At 40.5% G+C, this 25,890-nt stretch overlaps 1 long non-coding RNA gene across 2 annotated transcripts; it reads left to right on the forward strand.

The window, feature by feature from the left end:
* The first annotated feature begins 123 nt into the window (after positions 1-123).
* LOC122560848 (uncharacterized) lies at positions 124-25,071 on the forward strand. Of its 2 annotated transcripts, none has more exons than XR_006314831.2 (3): positions 124-536; positions 17,497-17,571; positions 24,364-25,071. It is a non-coding gene; the product is annotated as an uncharacterized LOC122560848 (long non-coding RNA). The 2 variants fall into 2 exon arrangements; XR_006314832.2 differs by having other exon boundaries at positions 124-387.
* The last annotated feature ends 819 nt before the right edge of the window (positions 25,072-25,890 follow it).

Here is a 25,890-nt window from a genome sequence, read left to right on the forward strand (position 1 = left end):
GCAGACCAATTGTACCGCGAGACTACACCGGTCCTCAAACACCGCCAGCTGCAAAGTTTGCGAAGTATCAATTTTCCACGGTAAATCACCCTGTAACTGCAATATTTTCTTCGATTATTACTAAAATAAGACGGAATGCATCCCTTCTGAATTAGTTAACCAGGGATTACACTTGTGAAACGCTATTTGACCGTTGAGGGTTTTTATTTCTCAGAATCGGTGGTGCTGCGATTGTTGTAGATGTGAAGATGCTTAATGTGAATGAAATGGGCCCTGCATCACTTTGTATCGAAGTGCTCTCTGTATTCGGGGAATAAGATAACAGGTTGACTGGAAGTATGAAAATTGAACGGATTAGACGAATTGCTTTATTCAACATGACTTAAGGTTCCATATCTCTAATTTTATTTTGAAGAAGTTTCTCGTTTATATTTATCGTGCTGACGTAAATCGTTGTTAGGTTGTTAAGTACATAAATCATTCGTGAACAGGGATTTCATCATATGATGAAAGCGTACAGCATCGATAATAAACAGGTAAATGATACAGAGTATTAGTAAACAATTGTTTATTTTCACAAGAACATGAGTAATCTAAAAACAGGAAAGATCTGGAAATGCTCAACGGGTCTAGGGAGAAACGGGGAAGCAGTTAAGATTTTTTTAGCCTAAACTCTTTTTACTTTTAATGAGGTTCATTGTACTGCTTGAGTAGTGGAGATAAATTATAAGACGATCATAAGACCATAAAAGCAGTAATTGGTCTTTCAGCCCAGTGAGTCCGCTCTGCCATTCAATGAGATCATGGCTGATGTGCTAATCCTCAACTCCATTTCACTGCCTTTTTTCTGTAGCATTCGATGACTGATTAAAAATCTCTCAGTCTTCAATGTACTCAACAATCCAACCCCTACAGCCCTCTGTGGTAAAGAATTCTATAGATTCACTACTCTTTGAGGGAAGAATCCCTCCTCACCCCTATTTTAAAAGACCACCCCTTATTTTGAAGCGATGACCGTCCGTCTTGAACTCTCCCACAAAGATCACAACCTTTAGTATCAAGTCCCTATAAGTCTTGAATGTTTCAGTAAGTTCACTTCTCATTCTTTTAAACTTCAATGAGTATTGGCCCAACCTACTCAACCTCTCCTCAGTCCCCCTGTAGCCTTGTCTAGATTGCCTCCAATGCCATTGTACCTTCCCTTAGATAAGGGGACTAAAACTGTTCGCAGCAACTCAGCTATGGTCTGACTAGTGTTTTTTTTCATTTTAACAAGATTGTAGGTATCTTAAGTATTCCCTATTGCCCAGCCACTAGTGCCTACAGTTGCCTTAGCTCTAAGCTCTCCCTACTTACATTTCTTCATTCCTCTACCTCACTTTCATCCTTTAAGATGCTTATTAAAGCCAAGCTTTCAGTCATCTGCTCTCATATATCTCCTTATGTGACTGTATTCTTCTGTAAGTACCTTGGAACCATTCATAATGTTAAATGTGACATAAATGTTGAATGTTAGAAGTCATGGGTATACGATTACAACATTTAAAAGGCATCTGGATGGGTTTATGAGTAGGATGGGGTTAGAGGGATATGAGACAAATGCTGACAAATGGGACTAGATTTATTTAGAATATCTGATTGGCATGGACGAGTTGGACTGAAGGGTCTGTTTCCATGCCATATATCTCTACTACTCAATAAATCTACATAGATGTCATGTATTCAATCTTTCTGAGCGTCAGATTCTTTTTCCAAGGTTTCACACACGAGATGTAATTTGCATACACCAACTTCTGGAAAGAGTTAAAGTTTATTAAAGCCTGTACAAAACTAAGTGACCCTCTTTGACGTTCCTCGTAAGCGTGCAAAGTGGAGTCAAAAGAGACCCCAAACAAAGGAAACGCATCCCCTTTATGCAGGTAAGATGATAATGCGCACAGGTACTCTGGCCACTCCCCCTCTCATAACCACATGTTACCCCAGTTACAATGGTAGGATGAGGTCATCCTCAGAGATAATGCAAATGTAAATGCCCTAATCTTGGGGAATCATTGTGCAAATGATTTCCTGACACAGTGATTCCCCAATACAATGTAGGTGTGATATGCTTCAGTATCAGGGGATTATTATGAAAGCATTTCTGAATGGAAGGGACTGGATGAGAGTTTAATTTAATATTGCAGGAGTAGTAGTAGTAAATGGCTGCTCAAATGAAATGGGAGTCATCCTCATTCTTGCATGAATGTCCCCCCACTCCCACTCACTTCCAAAATGTTCAGCTTCTGGAGAAAGACAGTACAGTTTAACCCTTTAACATTACATTAATGTCCAGAGAGATAGTACAATTTAATCTTTTAGCATTACGTTCCACCCTTTTATCATTCCATGATAACCGCCTAGTTGACACTATCAGCTTTCATAAGACTCTGACCACCAGTATTTAAACAAGTTAATGATACACAACATGCAATAATTATAACAACAAAAATTACTAGTCCATGCAGTAAAAAGAATTTGCAGAATCCTCCCACGTGGAAAAACAGTTCACCAGTAAAGTTCTTAAATCTACAGTCCTTAGTGACCAGTCCACCTTCTCCAAGTCGAGTGGAAACAAGCCAGTTATTCAAAATCCTGTTCAGTAAAGTCCAACCTGAAAACAAAATCCAGTCTAGCCTTTTGCATCACTCCACAGAGTAATCTGAATTCTTGGATAACGGCAATTATATACCTAACAAAACTGATGAGACTTCCATTCTTGCGGAAATGCTTCAGATATAGGATACCAGCATATCTGAGTGTGAAGTGCAGCAATTGCAGCTGCAGCAGCAGGCTAGGTGAACGCAGCATTCTGTGCTGCTTCTGCTCCTGCTCTGCTGTCAAATGTAACAAAACCAATTGGCTGTTTTGATGTTAGCTTCACATGTACCTTAAATGACCGAAAGAGAAGGATCAAGCTCACATGGTTTCACATCCATAGGAAGACCACTGGCAAAAAACCTACCAACCTCCACTTCACTGTTGTTAGCTTCTTCACTTTTTGTGCTCATGACTGGAGAGCTGATTGAATCTGTTGGATCAGGTTGTGCAAAGCATGCTTTACCTGTGAATGGAGAAATTCTAGAGACAATGTTAGCTGCTAAAAATATCTCTGCATTTCCTCTCTCATTCCTTCCTTGCCAAGGTGGTTATCAATATGAAGACAGTCACATGTTTAACTACACTAAATTATGTCTGCCTATTTCAACCTTCTTTGACTTTGCAATATGAACGGGGCCAATGAAGTCTTAACAATAATTGACAGAACTTAAAAGGCTCAGCCTCAAGTTCTAATATTCTCTAAAATCTTGACAAAACATCAAAATTAAAATGCACTCTTCTTTTTGTGAACACTCTGCATTAAAAACATAGTAACAAGATATTATAATACAATATCCTCATCTGGCTAAAGCATGACCACTGACACAATTGTTTTTTTTAAACAGGCATTGTAGAATTTCAAACAATTCAGGGGCTCAGGGTCCTCAATCAATTTGTTTTAAGGTTACTAGTTTAATTTTAAAAAGGACATAATGCTGTATAGTATTAGTGTAAAAATAAAATATGCCCTATTACATAATCCACAAAACACATTGAATTGAGATCCTAATCCAAATAAGGCAAAACAGCCTTTTAAAAGTTTTTTTAAACCAGTATTTTAACAAATCAAAATATTTAAATATCAAACATCTCAGCATGGCACAATTTACATTGAGGTAAAAACAATGATTGCAGATGCTGGAAACCAGATTCTGGATTAGTGGTGCTGGAAGAGCACAGCAATTTAGGCAGCATCCGAGGAGCAGTAAAATCGACATTTTGGGCAAAAGCCCTTCCCGATGAAGGGCTGCCTGAACTGCTGTGCTCTTCCAGCACCACTAATCCACAATTTACATTGAAACTGCCTTTTCCGACCTAAGTATTAGTACAACCTTATTTTCAGCGTTTCTCTTTTTTTTCACATCCTCTCCCTGAAATTACTCTTATAAAAAGACAAAGCCCTCGCAGCGGACTACATGGCACCACAGTCCAAGCCACACTCTTTCCCCCAGACGAAACACTCATCAAGTCGAGTCCACAGCCCAGAAACTGAGATTCCACAATAAAAACCTGAACAAAGCTTCCCCGGCAGTCAATGCACTTCACTGCTGGGATCCGAGCAGACCGGCTCCACTTTCTCCCCCTTTTCCCGGTGACGTCATGTTGTTCTAAAAGTACTTCTAAGGGGAGATGTGAGGGATAAAGGCAATAACTTTAAGAAGTACCAAATTCTAACTTTTTTCTTACTCTGGAACCTCAAACCTCATGTCTATAGGACTTTAAACTCCTTTTTCCAGGGGACTTTAACCCCCTTTTACCGAGAGGACTCTAACCCCTTTCTCACTTTACCTCTCACCCTTTTCTTATTCTATATAGAATCTGGAGACTCTAACCCCGACTCTAACCCCAATCAAAACCCTTTTTTGTGTAAAGCGACTCGTTGTGTGCAAGTGTGCGAGTTACTTCAAAGAATCCGTCACCACCAAGTCCTAAGAGACGAGGGGTCGACTGAGTGTTGTTTAGAGAGAGAGAGAGATCAGGGTGAATCTTACGTTGTGTGCCCATCCATCTCACGCAACAAACACTCAGATGATCGTTGTGGTGTAAAATTCCAAGCAGTGGAATGTGGTGAAACGGTTAAAAATTATGTCCCAATACATGTGTGAATCTAACCGGAATGGAGGTGTTGCTTAGTCCCGTGTGAATCTTCTTATCTGTATGTAACCAGAATGGAATGTGTTTTTTAGCCTTGCTCTGCTGTTCACATGAATGTTTATATCTGGAAAAGAGTATATCAGCTGGAAAAGTCTCCAGTTCGGTGAGTCTGCTCCGGGGTTACGTTTAACCGCCGAGCGTGGGTTGTTGGCAACCGCTCTACGAGAACTGACGGCTCCCAGTTTTGGTAACATGTAGAGTGAGTATAAGCCAGACCCGTTCTGGCGACGCTGCGGGGAATAAAATGCCCATATTCTAGCAGACTCGCCTCTTGGTCGTTTGTTCTGTGTCAGACTACTCTCCTACGAACCTGACCTTGAGAATTTTTTAAAACATTTGGCGTAGTCGGCAGGATCAATCGCAATTGAGGAGAGATTTTGATACAGAACAATGTTTTGGAAAAAGACTAAGAAACCAGAGGAACAAACTGTGGAGGTCCCGACCGTCCTGGGATGGCATGGATGTGGGCATGTACGTGGCAGTTTGTTTGAGAAAGGATCCCAGTCCTGCCGAAGAACCCCTTGCCTGGGGTACAGCGGAGGATGTGGGCATGTCCAAAAAGCTGAAGCGGAGTTAACAGAATTGAATGGGATTGAACTGAACTGAACTGAGTGGAACTGAAGTGAATCAAATTGAACGGAACAAAATGGAACTGAGCTAAATTGAATTGAAATGGACGGAACTGAATTGAACACAATTGAATTGAACTGAACAGACCTGAACTGAGCTGAATTGAATTACACTGAATTGACTGAACTGAAATTAACTGAAACGAATTGAACTGAATTAAGCATAATGTAACACATGTATTGGGCCAAGCAGTGGAATGTGGTGTAAAATTATGTCCCAATACATGTGTGAATCATAATGTAACACATGTATTGGGCCAAGCAGTGGAATGTGGTGTAAAATTCCAAGCAGTGGAATGTGGTGAAACGGTTAAAAATTATGTCCCAATACATGTGTGAATCTAACCGGAATGGAGGTGTTGCTTAGTCCCGTGTGAATCTTCTTATCTGTATGTAACCAGAATGGAATGTGTTTTTTAGCCTTGCTCTGCTGTTCACACGAACGTTTATATCTGGAAAAGAGTATATCAGCTGGAAAAGTCTCCAGTTCGGTGAGTCTGCTCCGGGGTTACGTTTAACCGCCGAGCGTGGGTTGTTGGCAACCGCTCTACGAGAACTGACGGCTCCCAGTTTTGGTAACATGTAGAGTGAGTATAAGCCAGACCCGTTGTGGCGACGCTGCGGGGAATAAAATGCCCATATTCTAGCAGACTCGCCTCTTGGTCGTTTGTTCTGTGTCAGACTACTCTCCTACGAACCTGACCTTGAGAATTTTTTAAAACAATCGTTTATTCAGTCCCCCTGGAAGCTCCATGTATGTTGGAATATCAATGCTGCCACCATATATAACATAGAAAAATACAGCGCAGTACAACGCAGCCCTTTGACCCTCGATGTTGCACCGATCCAAGCCCACTATCCTCCATATGCCTATCCAATCCATATATCGGGTTCTTTTTCCAGAGGTTTCACACACAAGATGCAGCTTGCACACACCAACTTATGCAAACAATTAAAGTTTATTAAAGCCTGTACAAGCTAGGTGACCCCCTTCACCCTCCTCACAGGCGTGCAAAGTCAAGTCAAATGAGGCTCCGAACAAAGGAAACACATCCCCTTTATATAGGTCAGTTGCTAATGCTAACAGGTACTCTGGCCACTCCCCCTCCCATAACCACACGTTATCTCAGGTACAATTGTAGGATGAGGTCATCCTCAGAGATAATGTAAATGTAAATGCCCTAATCCAGGGGAATAATTATGCAAATGATTTCCTGTCTCAGTGCTTCCCCAAGACAATGTAGGTGTGATAAGCTTCAGTAATGGGGGTGTGATAAGCTTCAGTAAAGCATTTCTGACAATGTAGGTGTGATAAGCTTCAGTAAAGCATTTCTGAATGGAAGGGACTGAATGAGAGTTCAATTTGATAAGAACTGGGAATAGAAGTAGACCACCATCCCTTTACGCTTGCTCCACCATTCAATAAGATCATGGCTACTCTTTTCGTGGACTCAGCTCCACTTCCCGCGTTTTCACATTTTATTTTTCAAAAATGTATCTACCTTAGCTTTAAGAGTGATTATTGAAGTAGTATCAATTACTTCCCTGGGCAAGGAATTCCATAGATTAACAGCCCTCTGGATGAAGAAGTTCTTTCTCAGTTCAGTTCTAAATCTGCTTCCTCTGATCTTGAGGCCATGCCCTCTTGTCCTAGTTTCACCTGCCAGTGGAAACGTCCTATCTATTTCCATTTTATCAATTCCCTTCATAATTTTATATGTTTCAATAAGATCACCCCTCATTCTTCTGAATTCCAATGAACATAATCCCAGTCTACTCAGCCTCTCCTCATAAGGCAAGCCCATCAACTTCGGAATCAACCCATCGAACCTCCTCTGCACCTCCTCCAGTGCCAGTGCATCTTTTCTTAAGTAAGTTAAAAATCTCACAACACCAAGCTATGCTCCAACAGGTTTATTTGGAAGCGCTGGCTTTTGGAGCGCTGCTCTTCCATCAGGTGGTGGTGGAGTATAAGATCATAAGACACAGAAGTTATAGCAAAAGTTTACAGTGTGATGCAAATGAAATTATATATTGAAAAATATCTGGATTGTTTGTTAGTCTCTCATCTGTTAGAATGAGCATGCTGGTTTCAGTTCTTTCATATGGAAATCGCAGAACTTTTTTAAATTAACATTCTCAAGTGAACTTTTAACAATTGGTGTCATGTCGGCCCAGATAATGCGTTGAAGGTGTGAGGTGCACTGTGTGATACTGTCTGTGCCGTAATGTTCAGACTGATTCTAATCTAACAAATGGATTTACAGAATCTTGGATGGATTCATGCAGTTTTTGAGCAAAATAAAATGTAATTCTGCAATACAAATTCACCCACAAACTTATATGTGGGTGTATGTATGTGTGTGTGCGTGCACACGCACGTAGGCAGGTTATGAGTGTCTGTGAGAAAGTGTGTGTGAGTGTAAAGGGGTATAAGTCTGCAAGAGGGTGCATGTGTGTGTGTGTACTGCAATGGGGTCACCTGTAGTGTGACATGAACCTATGATCGCGTTTGAGGCCATCCCTATGGGTATCGAACTTGGCTATCAGCCTCTGCTCAGCCACTTTGCGTTGTTGCCTGTCCTGAAGTCCGCCTTGAAGGACGGTCACATGAAGGTCCGAGGTTGAATGTCCCGGACCGCTGCAGTATTCTCTGAATGGGAGGGAACTCTCCTGTTTGTTGATTGTTCTGCGGTGTCCATTCATTTGTTGCCATAGCCTCTGCTCGGTCTAACCAATGTACCATGCCTCAGGGCATCCTTGCCTGCAGTATATGATACAGACAACATTGGCTGAGTCGCATGAGTACCTGCCCTGTACACGGTGGGAGGTGTACCCACGCGTAATGGTGGTATCCGTGTCGACAGTCTGAAACATCTTGCAGCGTTTACTATGACAAGGTTGTATTGGCGTTGTCCTGAACGCCAGGCAGTTTGATACGAACAATGATCTGTTTGAGGTTTGGTGGTTGTTTAAAGGTGAGGAGTGGAGGTGTGGGGAAGGTCTTGGTGAGGTGCTCATCCTCATTGATAATGTGTTGCAGACTGCAAAAAACATGGCAGAGTTTTTAAGCTCCTGATCAGTACTGGATAATGAAGGATACCCTTCAATCAGCTCGTGTCTGTCTCCCGAGAAGGTCATTACGGTTTCTCACTGTGGCATGTCAGAACTGGCAGGCAATGAGTCGAGCATCATACCCTGTTCTTATGAAGACATCCTGGAGTACTTCCAGGTGCCTGTCATGTTCCTCCTCATCTGAATAGATCCTGTGTATGCATAGGGCTTGTCCATAGGCGATGGCTGTTTTATTATGTTTTGGGTGGAAGTTGGAGAAGTGTAGCATTGTGAGATAATCTGATTGTTTGTGGTAGATTGAGGTGCTGAGGTGCCCATCCTTGATGGGAAATGCATGGGGATGGCCTCAACCAGGACCTTGGGTTCATGTCACACTACAGGTGACACCACTGCACTACACAGACATACAGACACACACACACATACACACTCCTACAGACACACACACACTCCTGCAGACCCATACACTCTCGCAGACCCTATCTCATGCACAAGCTCTCTTTCATTACCTCACACATGCACTCCCACACTCACACGCTCCCTCTCATAGACGTATACCCTTTACACTCACACACACATACACACACTTTCTTACAGACATCCATAACCCCCCCCCCCCCCCACCCCCACCCCCACACACACACACACACACACACACACACACACATATAAGTTTGTGGGGTGAATCTGTACTTACAGAATTACATTTTATTTTGCTCAAAAACTGCACGAATCCATGTAAGATTTTATAAATTCATTTTTTAGATTAGAATCAGTCTGAACATTATGGCACAGACAGTTTCACACAGGGCACCTCACAGTTTAACTTTAAAAAAGTACTGTGATTTACATATGAAAGAAGTCAAACCAACATGTTCATTTTAAAAGAAGAGAGATTTAACAAACAGTCCAGATTTGATTCATTATATAATTTCAGTTACATCACACTGTAAACATTTGGTATAAATTGAAATAATAATGTATTTTGCTGTTACTCCTACCAAAATGTATGACTTCACATTTCCTAACATTGTATTCCATCTGGCAGACCTTGCCCACTCACTCAACGTATCTATGTTCCTCTGCAAAGTTTTACAGTCCTCTGCACACTTTGCTCTGCTACTCATCTTCGTGTCATTGGCAGATTTTGACACCATACATGTGGTCCCCAACTCCAAATCATCTATATCAATTGTAAATAATTGTGGTCACAGCACTGATCCCTGATGCACACCACTAGTCACTGATTGCCAGCCAGAATAGCACTCATTTATCCTCACTCTTTGCTTCCTGTCAGTCAGCCAATCCTCCATCCATGCTAATACTCTAACGCTAACACCATGCATCCTTATCTTATGCAGTAGCCTCATGTACAGCATCTTGTCAAAGGGCTTTTGGAAATCTAGGTACATCACATTCACTGGCTCCCTGTTGTCCACCTTGCTTGAAATGTCTTCATAGAATTCCAAAAGATTTGTGAAGCATGACTTGTTCTTCGTGAACCCATGCTGTATCATGGGACAATTTATTTTGGGATGCCCTGCTATTTCTTCCTTGAATAGCAGGAGAGTAGTAGTAAATGGCTGCCCAAAGGAAATGGGAGTCATCTACATTCCTGCTTGAATGTCATCTCCACCCACTTCCAAAATGTTTAGCTTCTGGAGAAAGATAGTGCAGTTTAACCCTTTAACATTGTTTCAGTGGCGAGTGGAAGGAGCGACTGCATGGACCAGCGGCACAATGGGAAGGTAATTTTTAAATATAAAAACTGACCTCGGGAGTTACAGGTACATATTTTGGCAGCAGCCAAATCCCGAGACACTACACATGTAGTGTCTCCCACCCGCCCTCCTCCTCTAACCAAACAAAAGAATTCTCATGTTTTGCAAAGGTAAGGCATTTCAATTGATATTTCTTGTGTTTCGTGTGATTGATTAAAAGTTTACAATTAGTTGGTGAGTTGAATAAGACCATAGAGAAGTACTAACAATTGTTTAACTCATAAATTTGTACAAATTAATTAAATAAATAGAGATGGCTGGGCAGGTGATGTGCTCCAGCTGTTGGGGGATTCTGAGCTCAGGAGTGGAGGACCCTCAGTCCTTGACCTTGTCCAACAGTTATGAGATCCTTGCTCCCTGTACGAATAAGGAAAAGGGTTGTGGACAGGATGAGCCAGCTGACCATGGCATTATGGTGCAGTAGGCCATTCAAGAGGGGGGAGCAAAAAGACACATAGTTGTTATAGGGAATTCTGTAATTAGGTGGACAGATAGTATCCTTTGCGAGCCGGATCAGGAGTCCCGCATGGTGCGTTGCCTGCCCGGTGCCAGGGTGCAGAACATCTCTAACGGCTTGAAAGGATATTGGAGCGGGAGGGAAACAATCCAGTTGTTGTAACAACATAGGCAAGGCTAGGAAGGAGGACCTGTTTGGAGATTATCAAGCACTGGGAAGGAAATTGAAGAACAGGTCCTCAAGGGTCATAATCTCTGGACTACTGTCCGAGCCACATGCTAATTGGCATAGGGATAAGAAAATTAGGGAAGTAAACACATGGCTAAGAGATTGGTGTGGGACGGAGGGATTCCATTACATGGGACATTGGCATCAGTTTTGGAACCAGGGAGATCTGTACCGATGGGACGGACTCCACCTGAACTGATCTGGATCCAGTGTTCTGGCAAAAAAGATAAACTTGTGAGTCGGGGGAAGGGAAAGGGAACACAACAGGGAGTATGGAGTCAAGTAGAAAGATAAACAGCAGGTTAGCATATGTGCAGGGTTTAAGTTCAAGACAGACTAGGAGTGATGCAAAAAGGAAGGATAACTTAGGTAGAGGTGATGAAAATCATGAGGATAAGAAAATTAGTATTAAGATGCTTTACCTGAATGCTTGAAGCATTCGAAACAAAATAGATGAATTAACAGCATAAATAATCGTAAATGATTATGATGTGATAGGTATCACAAAGACGTGGTTGCAGGGAGTTCAGGACTGGCAGTTAAACACCCAAGGATTTACAACTTATCGAAAAGACAGGGAGGTGGGCAGAAGGGTTGGGGTTACCCTGTTAGTTAAGAATGAGTAAAGTGAGGGCCCATGGTATTCGAGGTGAGCTACTGGCATGGATTGAGGATTGGCTGTCTGACAGAAGGCAGAGAGTTGGCATAAATGGTTCTTTTTGGAATGGCAGCTGGTGACAAGTGGTGTCCTGCAGGGTTCAGTGTTGGGGCCCCAGCTGTTCACTTTATATATAAATGATCTGGATGAAGAGACTGGGGGCATTCTGGCGAAGTTCTCCGATGATACAAAGTTAGGTGGACAGACAGGTAGTTCTGAAGAGGTGGGCAGGCTACAGAAAGATTTAGACAGTTTAGAAGAATGATCCAAGAAATGGCTGATGAAATTCAATGTGAGCAAATGCGAGGTCTTGCACTTTGGAAAAAAAGCACAGGCATGGACAATTTTCTAAACTGTGAGAAAATTCATAAAGCCAAAGTACAAAGGGATCTGAGACTGCTAGTACAGGATTCTCTAAAGCTTGACTTGCAGGTTGAGTCTGTGGTTAAGAAAGCAAATGTAATGTTGTCATTTATTTCAAGTGGGTTGGAATGTAAAACAGTAACGTGCTACTGAGACTTTATAAAGCTCTGGTTAGGCCCCATTTAGAATACTGTGTTCAGTTTTGGGCCCCTCACCTCAGCAAGGACATACTGGCACTGGAGCATGTCCAGTGGAGGCTCGCATGGATGATCCCTGGAATGGTAGGCCTACCATACAATGAACGGCTGAGGATTCTGGGATTGTATTCATTAGAGCTCAGAAGGTTGAAGGAAGATCTAATAGAAACTTACAAGATAATGCATGGCTTAGAAAGGGTGGACTCTGGGAAATTTTTTCCATCAAGCAGGGATACCAGGACTCGTGGGCGCAGCCTTAGAATTAGAGGGGGTCAATTTAAAATGGAAATGAGACATTTCTTCAGTCAGAGAATGGTGGGTCTGTGGAATTCACTGCCATGGAGCGCAATGGAGGCCGGGATGTTAAATGTCTTCAAGGCAGAGATTGATAAATTCCTAATCTCGCAAGGAATTAAGGGATATGGGGAGAGTGTGGAAAAGTGACGTTGAAATGCCCATCAGCCATGATTGATGGCAGAGTGGACTTGATGGGCCGAATGGTCTTATGGTCTTATTACACTGAGGACAATCTCCTCATACCAGAATCAGTCTAATTAACATATGTTGCACTCCCTCTAAGGCAAATCTGTGCTTCCTTGAATAAGGAAACCAACACTGCACATTAATACACATGTGGACCCATTGAGGTCCTATACAATTGCAGTAAGGCTTTTCTGCTTTTAAACTCCAATCCCTTACAATAAAGGCATTGTCATATTTTCATTTGCTTTCCTAATAGCTTATTGTCCCTCCATGTTAACTTGCTATGACTTTTGAAAAAGGACATACTGGTCCCACAGAATATTATTAGCATTCGACAGTTTCTCAGCTTTTTAAAGTCTGCTTTCTCCATTTTTCCAGCCAAAGTAAGTTATTACACATTTGTCACAAAATATTCCATCTGTCTTTTCTTGGTCTCTTACTTTTTACATACTTACAGAAGCTTTTAAATCAAGTCCCCAGTGTAAGTCATCCTGCTTAATATCTTTTTTGTTTTAATGTTGTTCATTTGGCCATTTTTTAGTTCTGCATTGCCATTTTCATTTTGTGATCATTTGTGTGTTCTGTTGCTGTAAGACTTTGGGATGCACTTTAACTTAAATTGTAAGATCTTAGTCAATTACAATTTACTGACTTTCTCAAACTCAGTTTGAAAGAACTAATTAGTTCTATTCCAAGTACAAATATGTTTTCATAAGTTTTAAAGAACTTATTAAATTTCTTATAACAAGCACATAAGAGACAATAGTAAATAAAAGCAGTGAGTTTATACTTGATCGACTTTAGAATGCCAGTTTGTGACACTGGTAATTGGGCACAGGCTTCTCGTTATGTTCTGTTAACTGAAGTAGTTCTTCTGAATTTGACCTTCTTTATGCATTGAACAATTAAAATGCAGACCTAACCCTGGCTCCACACTTAGCCGTATACATGATCTGAGGCATTCTCAATTCTAATTGGCTTATTATTACATGAACAGCTCATGGTCAGTGTTGAATTGGCTAGGTAGTATCTACCTTATTCCTGATTGATGTATTTCAAAGCATTGGTCAACTTACTAGTATCACCTCTTATGGTCCTATGAAGGTAAAAATCACACAACACCAGCTTATCGTCCAACAGGTTTATTTGGAAGCATTGTTGGACTATAACCTGATGTTGTATGACTTTTAACTTTGTATACCCCAGTCCAATATCGGTGTCTCCAAATCATGACTACGGTCCTATGATTCGTTGTTTCACGTCAATTAGTTTGCAAGATAATTTCTTTTAATACAGCTTGTCCTTCTTAGTTTACAAGCTCCATAGATCTTTACCAAGATATGTTGGAATCAATGAACAATTTATGCATCTGCTTAGATTTTATCACCTCTTAGTGATTAACCATCATTCCATTTGAAATAAATGGCACAGCTAAATAGAGTCATGGAGGTGTACGCCATGGAAACAGACCCTTCAGTCCAACTCATCCATGCCGACCAGTTATCCTAAATAAATCTAGTCCCATTTGGCAGCAATTGGCCCACATCCCTCTAAACCCTTCCAATTCATATACCCATCCAGATGCCTTTTAAGTGTTGCAATTGTACCAGCCTCTACCACTTTTTTTTCTGGCAGTTCATTCCATTCATGCACCACCCTCTGCATGAAGAAGTTGCCCCTTAGATCCCTTTTAAATCTTACCTCTCTCACCTTAAACCTATGCCCTGTAGTTTTGGACTCCCCTACCTCAGGGAAAAGATCTTGTCTATTTACCCTATCCAGGCCCCTCATGATTTTATAAACCTCTATAAAGTCACCCCTCAGCTTCAAACGCTCCAGGAAAACAGCCCCAGCCTGTTCAGCATCTCCCTATAGCTCAAACCCTCCAAACCTGACAACATCCTTGTAAATCTTTTCCCAACCTTTCAAGTTTGATAACATCCTTCCTATAGCAGGGAGACCAGAATTGCACGCAGTATTCCAAAATCGGCATAACCAATGTCCTGTACAGCTGCAACATCACCTCCCAACTCCTATACTCAACGCACTGACCAATAAAGGCAAGCATACCAAACAACTTCTTCACTATCCTATCTACCTGCGACTCCACTTTCAAGCAACTATGAACCTGCACTTCAAGATCTCATAGTTCAGCAACACTTCCCATGACCTTGCCATGAAGAGTTTAAGTCCTGCATTGATTTGCCTTTCCAAAAAATAGCACCTTGCATTTATCTAAATTAAAATCCATCTGCTACTCTTTGGCCCATTGGCCCATTTGATCAAGATCCAATTGTACTCTGAAGTAACCTTCTTCGCTGTCCACTACACCTCCAATTTTGGTGTCAAACTTGGAAACCATATCTCCTATGTTCACATCCAAATTATTTATATAAATGATGAACAGCAGTGGACCGATCCTTGTGGCACACTGCTGGTCACAGGCCTCAGTCTGAAAAACAATCCTCTATCACCACCCTCTGTCTTCTACCTTTTGATCCAGTTTTGTATCCAAATGGCTAGATCTCCCTGTATTCCATGTGACCTAACTTGCTAACCAGTCTACCATGAGAAACCTTGTCGACTACCTTACTGAAGTTCATAAACATCCACCGCTATCATATCAAAGCAACTGCAAGATGACAAAGCCCGCTACAGAAACTAATTCCAAACTAATGCACGCACTATATATGTATACATAATTGCACACACAAACATAAATACTCAACAGGCATGTTACACACTTTGTTACCTGACTTAGCTATTTTAAAACATCATTGTCTTTGAGAAAAAGCCCTTTGCCTCTAAACATATACCATGCATGTTATTCTAAGTGTATGTTAGCCTGAGCTGTCAAACAACAATAAAACCATGAACAATTATCTTACTTTTGAACAATGACTTTTTTCATCAAATATGTTCTCCGACAATAGACTATTAAATAATATATAATTCCTCACTTAATTTATCAAGTCAAAATGATTAATTATTGAAAAATAACTCCAGTCCATTCATGAAAGTGTTCCCCATTAATGCTGGAGTTGTGCATCAGTATCATGTGTGATAGTACAAACTTCAGAATTTGAACAACTGTTCATGGATTGAAAGAATCAACAAAGATAGACTGTTACACATGAAAGCAGTAGCAATAACTCTGTCTGGAATGAACTATTAAGAGACAAAGACAAACTTATACCGAAATTGAAAGCAATTAGCCATGTCTGGGAAAAGAAGGAATCAAAGCTACATGAATAAAACTCTTTTGACATCTGCTTGATAGTGACTGCATTAAGTCACATGGCCAAATGATTACCCTGCAGAAGAAGTCAAGGAGTTAATCACAGAAAAGCTGTGTTTTCATACAGTCAATGCCAAGTGTAACAAGGTACAAAGAATTTACTTCTGATAAGAAGGCACGTTGCAGATTTGCAGTAATTTGGATGAAAGAATCTAAAGAATCGTAATCAATATCACATTATGGACCTGAGGGACAAAAGTCCAACACCAAACAATTCAGCAGCAGAACAACACTGCATAAGGGTTGAACCCTGGACACATCCAGAGACAGACACTTAGTTGGAATCATAGTTAAATTCCATCATTAATCGAGTGATAGACAAGTTGAGCTTTGAGGTTTAACTTGAGGGGTCTTATTTTGGTTGCTATATACGATAAAGTTTAAATCATTGTTTCAGTACTTGTTTATGAGACTTCTTAAGAAGTAGCCAAATTAAAGGTAACTTCTGGTGATTTACCCACAATACGTGCATCATTATTACAGATCAGCATATAGAATCATGGAGTCATAGAGATGTACAGAATGGAAACAGACCCTTTGGTCCAACTCATCCATGCTGACCAGATATCCTAAATAATCCTAGTCCCATTTACCAGCATTTGGTCCATATCCCTCTAAATGCTTTCTATTCATATACCCATCCAGATGCCTTTTAAATGTTGTATTTGTACCTGTCTCCACCATTTACTCTGGCAACTCATTCAATACACGCACCATCCTCTGCATGAAAAAGTTGCCCCTTAGGTCTGTTGCAAATATTACCCCTTTCTCTTAAACCAATGCCCTATAGTTTTGTACTCCCCCACTCTGGGGAAAGGGCCTTGTCTATTTACCCTATCCATGCTATCCTGACATTCTCTGTCTTTTGTTCTGCTGGTTTGCAAGGGGACTGAACTGCACTTACTTGCTTAAGTAATTCCTAATGCAGTCCATTTGTTCTGATCCCAAGGAGAAGAGTAAGTTGAGTTTGGTAAGAGGAAGAGGAAATTCTCACCGTTGAGTGGCAGGACCAAGACAAGGCAAAAACATACACAGTAACCAATGGAGTGGAGGTGACTGTTGGTGCCTTTGCACAATGCAGGCACTGATTCTCTGAGTGAAACAATTGTCATTAGAGAAACTCAGATTTCCCATTTTTCCCATCTCCTGGATTTTCAGTAACTATATTATGATGTAGAGCAGAAAAGAGCCCAGAATAAGAGACAAAAGCAGCACAACACCAATTCAGACAGCCATTACAACATTCTTCACATTAACTCTCTTCCCTTTCATTTTTATTGTTGAGGTGAAGCTCTAATGTTTTTCATTGGCCTTGTAGCATTTGTTGGGTTGTGATTTACGATTTGTGATATAATAAATGCCACTCACTTTGCATTTCAGAAGAAGTTGCAGACAGGGAATGTCCTTTGGAAACTAACTCCGGCTCTAACGTTAAGTCATGTGGGAAATCGTGCTTATGTTAAAGTTGTGTTTTATAGAAATACTACAACAATTTTAAGGGAGGATTCATAGTATAATCTGTTTTTACATTCCTAGCTAGTTTACTCTCATGGCATTGCAGAATCAGCTGTGTTCGAAGACCCCCTTGTATGGAGGGTGAACTCTATTCAGGTATTTTCTTGTTATTCTTTTTGTAACTCAAAATGGTGCCAAATTGTGGCAATAAAGCACCTTCCACTGATTCGTTCTAGACATATGTAACAATAAATAAATAACTCTCATTGTTTCTTATGTCATTTCCTTGTCGTACTTTGCTAAATTTTAAAATTGTCCCAATCCTCAGGTTTTTTGACAATGTCTAAGCCATCTTCTTTGAATCTAATGTTATCTTTAGTTTATTTTTTTAGCCACAATTGAATAACTCTTTCTAACAGGATTTTATTCCTGGAGGAATGTATATTAATTCTCTAAATGTCCACTTTGCCTATCTGCCCAATATCTCTTTTTAATCCAGTTTCACAATCTACATGAGCCAACTTGTCCTTCACACCAACATGGTTTACTTTGATAAAATTCCATGCTTCAGTAAATTGTCAAGAAAGCCAATATAAAATCTATCATACTGTGTACATTATTTTTAAAGGCTCCTTTACTAAAAAGCTTATTGTTCACCTTCAATCTTTGCACAGTACTAGATCTAAAATAGACTGATCCCATACTCCTTGAATGACATATTGATTTAGAAAATTACCTTTAGTGTATTCCAGGAACCTTTCCTCCACACTACCATTACAAATTTGTTTTATCTAGTCCAAATGAAGATTTAAGTCATTCAAAATTGCTGTGTTACTCTTGTTACATTTACCTCTGTTTTCCTGTTTCATACTCTGTTCAACGTTACACTTAAAATTATGTGCCTTTAAAGTCATCCCAACAGTGCATATTGACATTCGTTTCTCCTTAGCTTCATCGAATGTGAGTATATATGTTGGATTTTTTTGAACCAAAATAATTTCTGTTTATTGTATTTATTCTATTCATTATAATAAGGACTACACCTTCTCTTCTCCAATTTAGCTATCTCTTTTAAAAGTGAAGTATCCCAAAATAGTTATCCTCAAGCATGGTAACCACATCTCCACAATGACTACCACATCGAACCATTATTTTTTCTCTTTCTCGTCGAGGTCACCCAGGTCATTAATCTGCTAGTTCCATTTATAAGCCGTCTGTCCTTATTGAACGACACCATTTACTTTTACTTCAAACACAATTCTGTCCTACAAGCTCAATATTTCTTCCATTGATCTTGCATTTATATTTCCCTGAGTACTCCCACCAGCTCCTCATTGATGAGTTAAAAAAATTATGAAGGGGTTGTGATTAGATTAGATTACAATACATTACAGTGTGGAAACAGGCCCTTCGGCCCAACTAGTCTACACCGACCCGCCGAAGCGCAACCCACCCATACCCCTACATTTACCCCTTACCTAACACTACGGGCAATTTAGCATGGCCAATTCACCTTACCTGCACATCTTTGGACTGTGGGAGGAAACCGGAGCACCCAGAGGAAACCCACGCAGACACGGGGAGAACGTGCAAACTCCACACAGTCAGTCGCCTGAGGCGGGAATTGAACCCGGGTCTCTGGCGCTGTGAGGCAGCAGTGCTAACCACTGTGCCACCGTGGCCTTCTTGAAGTCAACCTTGGTGGTCTAGACACTGTCTATATGGCTGAAAATGATCTCTCCTGCTAGGTCCTCTTCTCTCAGCTTTTAAATGGCCAACTTTCTATGGGAGGGCAATGAAAATCCTCAAGAAAACATTCAAACATATGAATCAGAAGCAAACATACGCCACCCATGACCCCATTCTGTCATTCGTTAAAATTATGACTGATCTGATCGTAATCTATCTGTTATGGGCCAGGCCAGATCCCCTCAAAATATTTTAAGAAGATAGCCTAGACCCTACTTTTCTTGTTTTTAAAGGTGAGTGTAAAGTGCTATGTTCCAGATGCAACTCAGCTGGTCAAACTACTTGGTGTTAAGCAAGATGTAATTTATTCAAACGTTATTTATTCAAAGACAACAAAAGAAAGAAGAACTTACAATAACATATCGAAAAACTTAACAGAATAATAGATACAGTAACTATTACTAACTAATTAACTGTTACAATATAGTAACATTCTGTAAACACACCTATTGGTAAAAAGGCAGGTTCAGAAATCAAATTTTCGCACATGCAGTCCAGCAGCAGAGAGAGAAAAAGAATATCAAGCAAAAACTTAGAGGAGCAGCCAGGAAACATTTACTGCAGCTTCCAACCCTGTTGAGACTCTAACAGCAATTGCTTAAAGCTAAACTTATATAAAAAAACCCTGGAAATCCTGATCTGTAAGAGCTGGACCACACCCACTCAGGCTGCTTCTATTGTTCCAACTTAAAATAAATACCCAAAGCCTCCCAAACTGTTTAACTTATTGGCCTCACTAGCCAGCTCATTACTTCTGCCTTAAAACCTCTGTTCAAACAAAAAACAAGTCAAAATACACCTCTTAAAGCCACAGCATAGTCACAAATCCAGATTCCTGCCTATCCGTAATAACCTTTAAATCTGTTGTTTAACAAGAATCTATCTACCTCTGCCTTAAAAGAAATAAAAGGAAAGGATTTTGCTTCCACCACTTTTCTAATGAGACAGTTTCAAAGACATATCGAGAGAAAAAAAATGTTTAAATGAGTGATTTTTAAATAGTGACCCCCTGGTTCTAGATTATCCCATAAACATAAGAGGAACATTTTATCCACATCGGCCTGTCAAGACCCTTTGGCATTTTATATGTTTCAAGAAAGTTGCCTCTTTCTTTTTTAAACTCCTGACTTTTGTAATCAGTTCCCCTCATGATAAATAATGACATTCAAATACCTATCCAAATTACTTGCTGTACCTGCATAGTTCCTGATGAAGGGCTCATGCCGAAACATTGATTCTCCTGCTCCTCGGATGCTACCTGACCTGCTGTGCTTTTCCAGCACTACATTCTCAACTCTGATCTCCAGCATCTGCAGTCCTCACTTTCTCCTTGTTACCTTCATAATCATTTGTAACTCATTTACACAGGCAATCAAATTCTTCAAGGGGGTTGGTGTATAAAGGTAGGGAAGTCTTGCTATACCAAGTGCTGGTGAGACCACATCTGGAATACTGTGAGCAGTTTTGGTCCCTTTATTTAAGGAAAGATATATTTCATTGAAGGCAGTTCAGAGAAGGTTCACCAGGTTGATCCCTGGTATGGAGGGGTTGTTTTATGAGCAAAGAATGAATAGGTTGGGACTTTATTCACTGGCATTTAGAAGAATGAGCGATGATCTCACTGAAACATAAGGGGCTTATAGGGTAAATGTTGACAGGATGTTTTCCCTTGTAGGTAAGCTTAGGGAAATCAAACTTTATGGAGAAGGGACAAAAAAATGGATGTGAAGAGTTTCGGATCAGCCATGATCCTATTGAATGATGGAGCAAGCTTGAGGGACCAAAAGGCCTCCTCCTGTTCCTATTTCATATGATCTTATTCTACAGCTCTACAATCTCTCACGCGTCAGATAATATGCTTTTTTATTCCTCCTAACAAACTGGACGACTTTGCTTTCCCACATTATATTCTATTTGCCACTACATTGTTCACTCACTTAACCTACCAATACCTTTTTTTAACCATCTTTTATCCACTTCATAACCTACTTTCCTACCTATCTTTGCATTGTCAGCAACTTTGGCAACCATACCTTCCATTTCTTCAACTAAGCCATTTATATAAATTAATAACAGTTGGAATCCCAGCACCAATTTCTATGGCACACCTCTCATCACATCATGCCAACCTGAAAAAGTTTATTTACATCAACTCTGTTTCCTATTAGCCAGCTGATCTTCTATCCATATCAATATGCTCCCTTCCATATTAATTTTTATATTCTGCAATAACCTATGATGTGGCACCTTGTCAAATGCCTTCTGGAAGTCTAAATACAGAATATACACTGGTTCCCCTTTGTCCACAGCACATTACCCCCTCAATGAATTGCATTAGATTGGTCAAACATCATTAATGAAACTTTTATCAAAAACTTTGCCAGATTGCTTTGAATTTATTCAAGTGCCATGTTAAAAATTCTTTAAAAATACCTTCTAACATTTTCACTACAAATAATGTTCAGCTAACTGGCCTGTAGTTTTTTGCTTTATGTCTGTTAAAGTACCTGTTCGAGACGGCTCAGGAAATCCTTAATGGACTGGACCTGGAAGCCTCTCTTGGTTCATCCCGAAGATTGTACTCTGTGGTAGTCTGGAATATAAAACATTTACAGACAGTTTAGTTTATTTATCAATGGCATCAATGTTACAATATAACATAGATACCTACAAGTCAGGCTTGAGGTAAGATTTTAAAACATTAGCTCAGTAACGGCTCCGGCTCTTACCTCGAAGAGCTGTCTCAGGCAGTTCCCCTTATTGCTGCAAACAAGCTGTCTTTATACAGAAATTGGTACGGAGATTACAAAAACACCATATGTCCTTAATCAGATAAGCAGCCATAAAGTAGCAAAAGTTTGGAGAGGAAGAGAAACTAATTGACAGGTCTGAGTACGCTTGACTAATTAAGCTACATGCACATCAAAGTGGGAAACCCTGATCAAGCCAGGCCAAATAACCAAATGCCTTAGCTAGATAATCTCCCTTTTAACAGTACATCATAATGAGAGACTTGTCGAAACTATGTGGAAAAGGTTATGAGTTAACGTCACTCAGCTAATGTTGCCCTATACCATTGTCCTACAAAATAGTTTTTAAAAATCATGTTTGATTCCCAAAATGCAAATTAAATTCATAACATTCCCAGATCTTGAGTTCCTCGGAACAACATACAAACATTCAATCCATGACAAGCAAGTGTACATTTAAGTCATACCACAAAGAATTAACCTTTTCACCAGCTTTCATCCTGTCTCTCCCCCTCTGTCTCACAGCTAGTGTCCCTTGAACCCTTAGGTCAGTGAATGTAAGTTACAGAAGAATGTTTTCTCTCTCTCTGTCTCATGTAGGGAAACCTTCTAACTTTCTTACTATCTCAGTTTCAGCCTTTATGTTTTCCTAGTTTGCACGGCTGAGACATTAACATTCCAGAACGGTCAAGATTAGGGAGCTGAGCTTCATAAATTCAAATCTGCTTAGTGTGGTATACATGAAAATGTATCAGGTTTGTTCTGTTACATGCATATTCCATTCACCTTATTAAATTACAAGTTCTTTTCCTATTGAGTATGAGTCTTGTTAAGAGTCTTCAATATAAACCAACATCGAACTGTAAAATATGTGTGCAGTTTCCAGCCCTCTGGGTCAAAGGGAAGTACTGCCACACATTCCACACGTGAACAAATGTTAGCACCTTATTTACACTGATCCATTCTCACTGTGAACAGATATCTTTAATTCTTCTGACCAAATGCCCCCCACCACACACACACACCCGCCGTAGTCAAGTGTTTTCCTGCCTATCCTGTTTAGTTCTCGTGTGTGTAGCAAATTTGTCAACTGTAAGGCTACAACCTGCTCATGTCTCCTTCCCCTTTTGAATAAAAAAAATTACATTCACTGTCTTCCAATCTAATGGGACTGCCCCAAATCATGGGAGTTATGGAAAATGAAAACCAATGCATCAACTACATCACTAATCGCTTTTTAAGACTCTAGCATGAAGCCCATCAGGACCCAGGCACTTGTTAGCTCCAAAAATTTACTCAGTTCCAACAATTTACTCAGTACAACTTCTTCAGTGATAGTGAATTTTTCCCTCCTTACCAGTTTCTAAAGCTCTCCTTGAAGTGCAACAGTACTGATACTAATGACTGGGAAGTAGTTCTTACCAGTTGTTCAAAATGTCAACGTGTCCATCTAACTGCATCACTCTTCGAATCCCAACACTTAGTAATGAGTAAGAAGAAAATCCTGTAGTCTGCATCTCACTATCTCTTGGAATATCTTGGCTCATGTGCCCAAAGTTTTGAAATGGATCTGTTCAGTCATATAGCAGAAACTTGTGATTCTGTGTAGACAGCATCGTCAGTTGAGATGAGGTGAAGTCTAAAACCAGAAGCCATAAGTAGACTTTATTCAATAATAAATCCAATACAAAATTGACAAGGAATGTCTTACTTAGGGAGTAATGAAAATATGGGACTTGCTATCACATGCCCAAAACATTGATTTTCCTGTTCTTTGGATGTTGTCTGACCGGCTGTACATTTCCAGCACACCACACTCAACTCTGATCTCCAGCATCTGCAGTCCTCACTTTCCCCTCTCATAGAATAGTTGAGACAAATAACTTGGTGCATTTAAGGGAAAGTTGGATAATGACATGAGGAAAATAGATGTATATAACAATCTGGTCAGATGAAATAAAGTGGGTCAAAGCTCCCATGGAGTACAAATATGAGCTTCAAACTCTGTGAGAAACCTCACCTGGAACAGTGGCACGGTGGCTCAGTGATTCGCACTGAGTTGCCAGAGTTGGTTTATTCTTTATATGGTGTTTGCATGTTCTCCCTGTGTATGTGTGGATTTCTACCCAGTGCTCCAGTTTTCTCCCACAGTCCAAAGATGGGCAGGTTGGGTGGATTAGCCATGCTAAATGTGGGATTACAAGGATTTTGAGGGGGGGGGTAGTGGGTGTTGGATCTGCATGGATACTCTTCAGATGGTTAGAGCAGACTCCATTGACTGAATGACCTCTTTCTTCACTATAGGGATTCTACAATACTATGTGGGATAATGGTACTTGGTGTATTGGAGTTTATGCCCTGACTTCACCTATGAATATTCTTGACTAACTCTTTTGATGTATTTGCTGACTTCCTGAATGAGCCTTTCTTATTTTGGTTGGTAACACAGGTACTTCCATGGGTCAGCAGGGATGACTGGAGAATGTTCCTAAAGTAGTTATACTATCCTCCTGGAAGAGACCTGCCACAACTGACATTCAAGTACGGTCGTTCTTTTGGGATCCTGGTGTGTGCTGCCCATCAGAGCTGATTTTAAGATATTAACACCTCAATGTTAGGCATGTTGAATTGGGAGAGGACACTGCTGTTGGATCACTTCTTTTGCCTCATATTTGAAACATGTTGTGAAGATATCACTGGTGCTGCTTCTGCAATAATTTAAAGCACCCAGTGGAGGTCATCCAAGTGTCCTAAGTAGATAGGACTGTGGAGATTAGAAAAAAAAGAAGGCTGGAGAATGTTTTTCTCTTTGAATAAAAACCTGACCTGGACACCTTAACAGCAGTAGTTTCCTTGTGAAGCTAACAAACAGTTCTATGAATAGTAAGAACTGTGTTGCTGTGACAAACATGAGTATTTAAATAAATTCAGGTAAATTACTTCTTCTGTGATTTTAGCCAAATATATTATCAAATATTGGGTATATCAGTGGTTAGCACTGCTGCCTCACAGCGCCAGGGACTCTGGTTCGATTCCTGCCTCAGGTGACTGTGTGGAGTTTGCACATTCTCCCTGTGTCTGAGTAGGTTTCCTCTGGGTGCTCCGGTTTCCTCCCACAATCCAAAGATATGCAAGTCAGGTGAATTGGCGATGCTAAATTGCCCATAGTGTTAGGTGCATTAATCAGGGATAAATATAGGGTAGGGGAATAGGTCTGGGTGGGTTACTCTTCGGAGGATCAATGTGGACTTGTTGGGCCAAAGGTCCTGTTTCTACACTGTAGGGAATCCAATCTTTAAAAAAAATGTCTTGTGAATAACCTATATCCATGTCAGACTTTAGTTATTCATTCTTTCCTTGATGTGTGCTCTGCATAAAGGCAGATCCTTGGCTTATTGGCTTACTTTTCAGCAGATAACAAAAGTGGTGGATTGCTATTGCTTTCCACTTTCAGTGGCACAGCATGGAGGGAGGATCTGCATCTACTTCAGCTGGAGTGGGAATCAAATCCTAGAATCCCTACAGTGTGCAAACAAGCTATTCGGCCTGTAAGTCCACACAGACCCTCCAAAGAGCATCCCATCCAGTCCACCCCGTGCCTGTAACCTTGTATTTCCCATGGCTAAGAAGGGCACTATGAGCAATTTAGCATGGCCAATTCACCTAAGCTGCACATCTTTGGATTGTGGGAGGAAAACCATGTAGACACTGGGAGAATGTGCAAACTCTACACCTAGTTTCACCCAAGGCTGGAATTGAACCCAGTCCCTGGTGCTATGAGGCAGCACTGCTAATCACTGAGCCACCATGCCACGAATCTCCACTGTTGCCATTATTTTGAATCACTTATTAGCCCACTGAGCTAACTGAGCTATAATATTGGTAGATACAACCTGAATTGTTTCAAACTTCTAATAAACAATGTTGCCAGATATATAGAGTCAGCTATTAAACATGCAATCTATTCTGTTATTGG

The sequence above is a fragment of the Chiloscyllium plagiosum genome, unplaced genomic scaffold, assembly GCF_037043375.1.
Source record: "Chiloscyllium plagiosum isolate Xiang-an unplaced genomic scaffold, Cpla_swu_hap1 HiC_scaffold_2, whole genome shotgun sequence".
NCBI lineage: Eukaryota > Metazoa > Chordata > Chondrichthyes > Orectolobiformes > Hemiscylliidae > Chiloscyllium > Chiloscyllium plagiosum.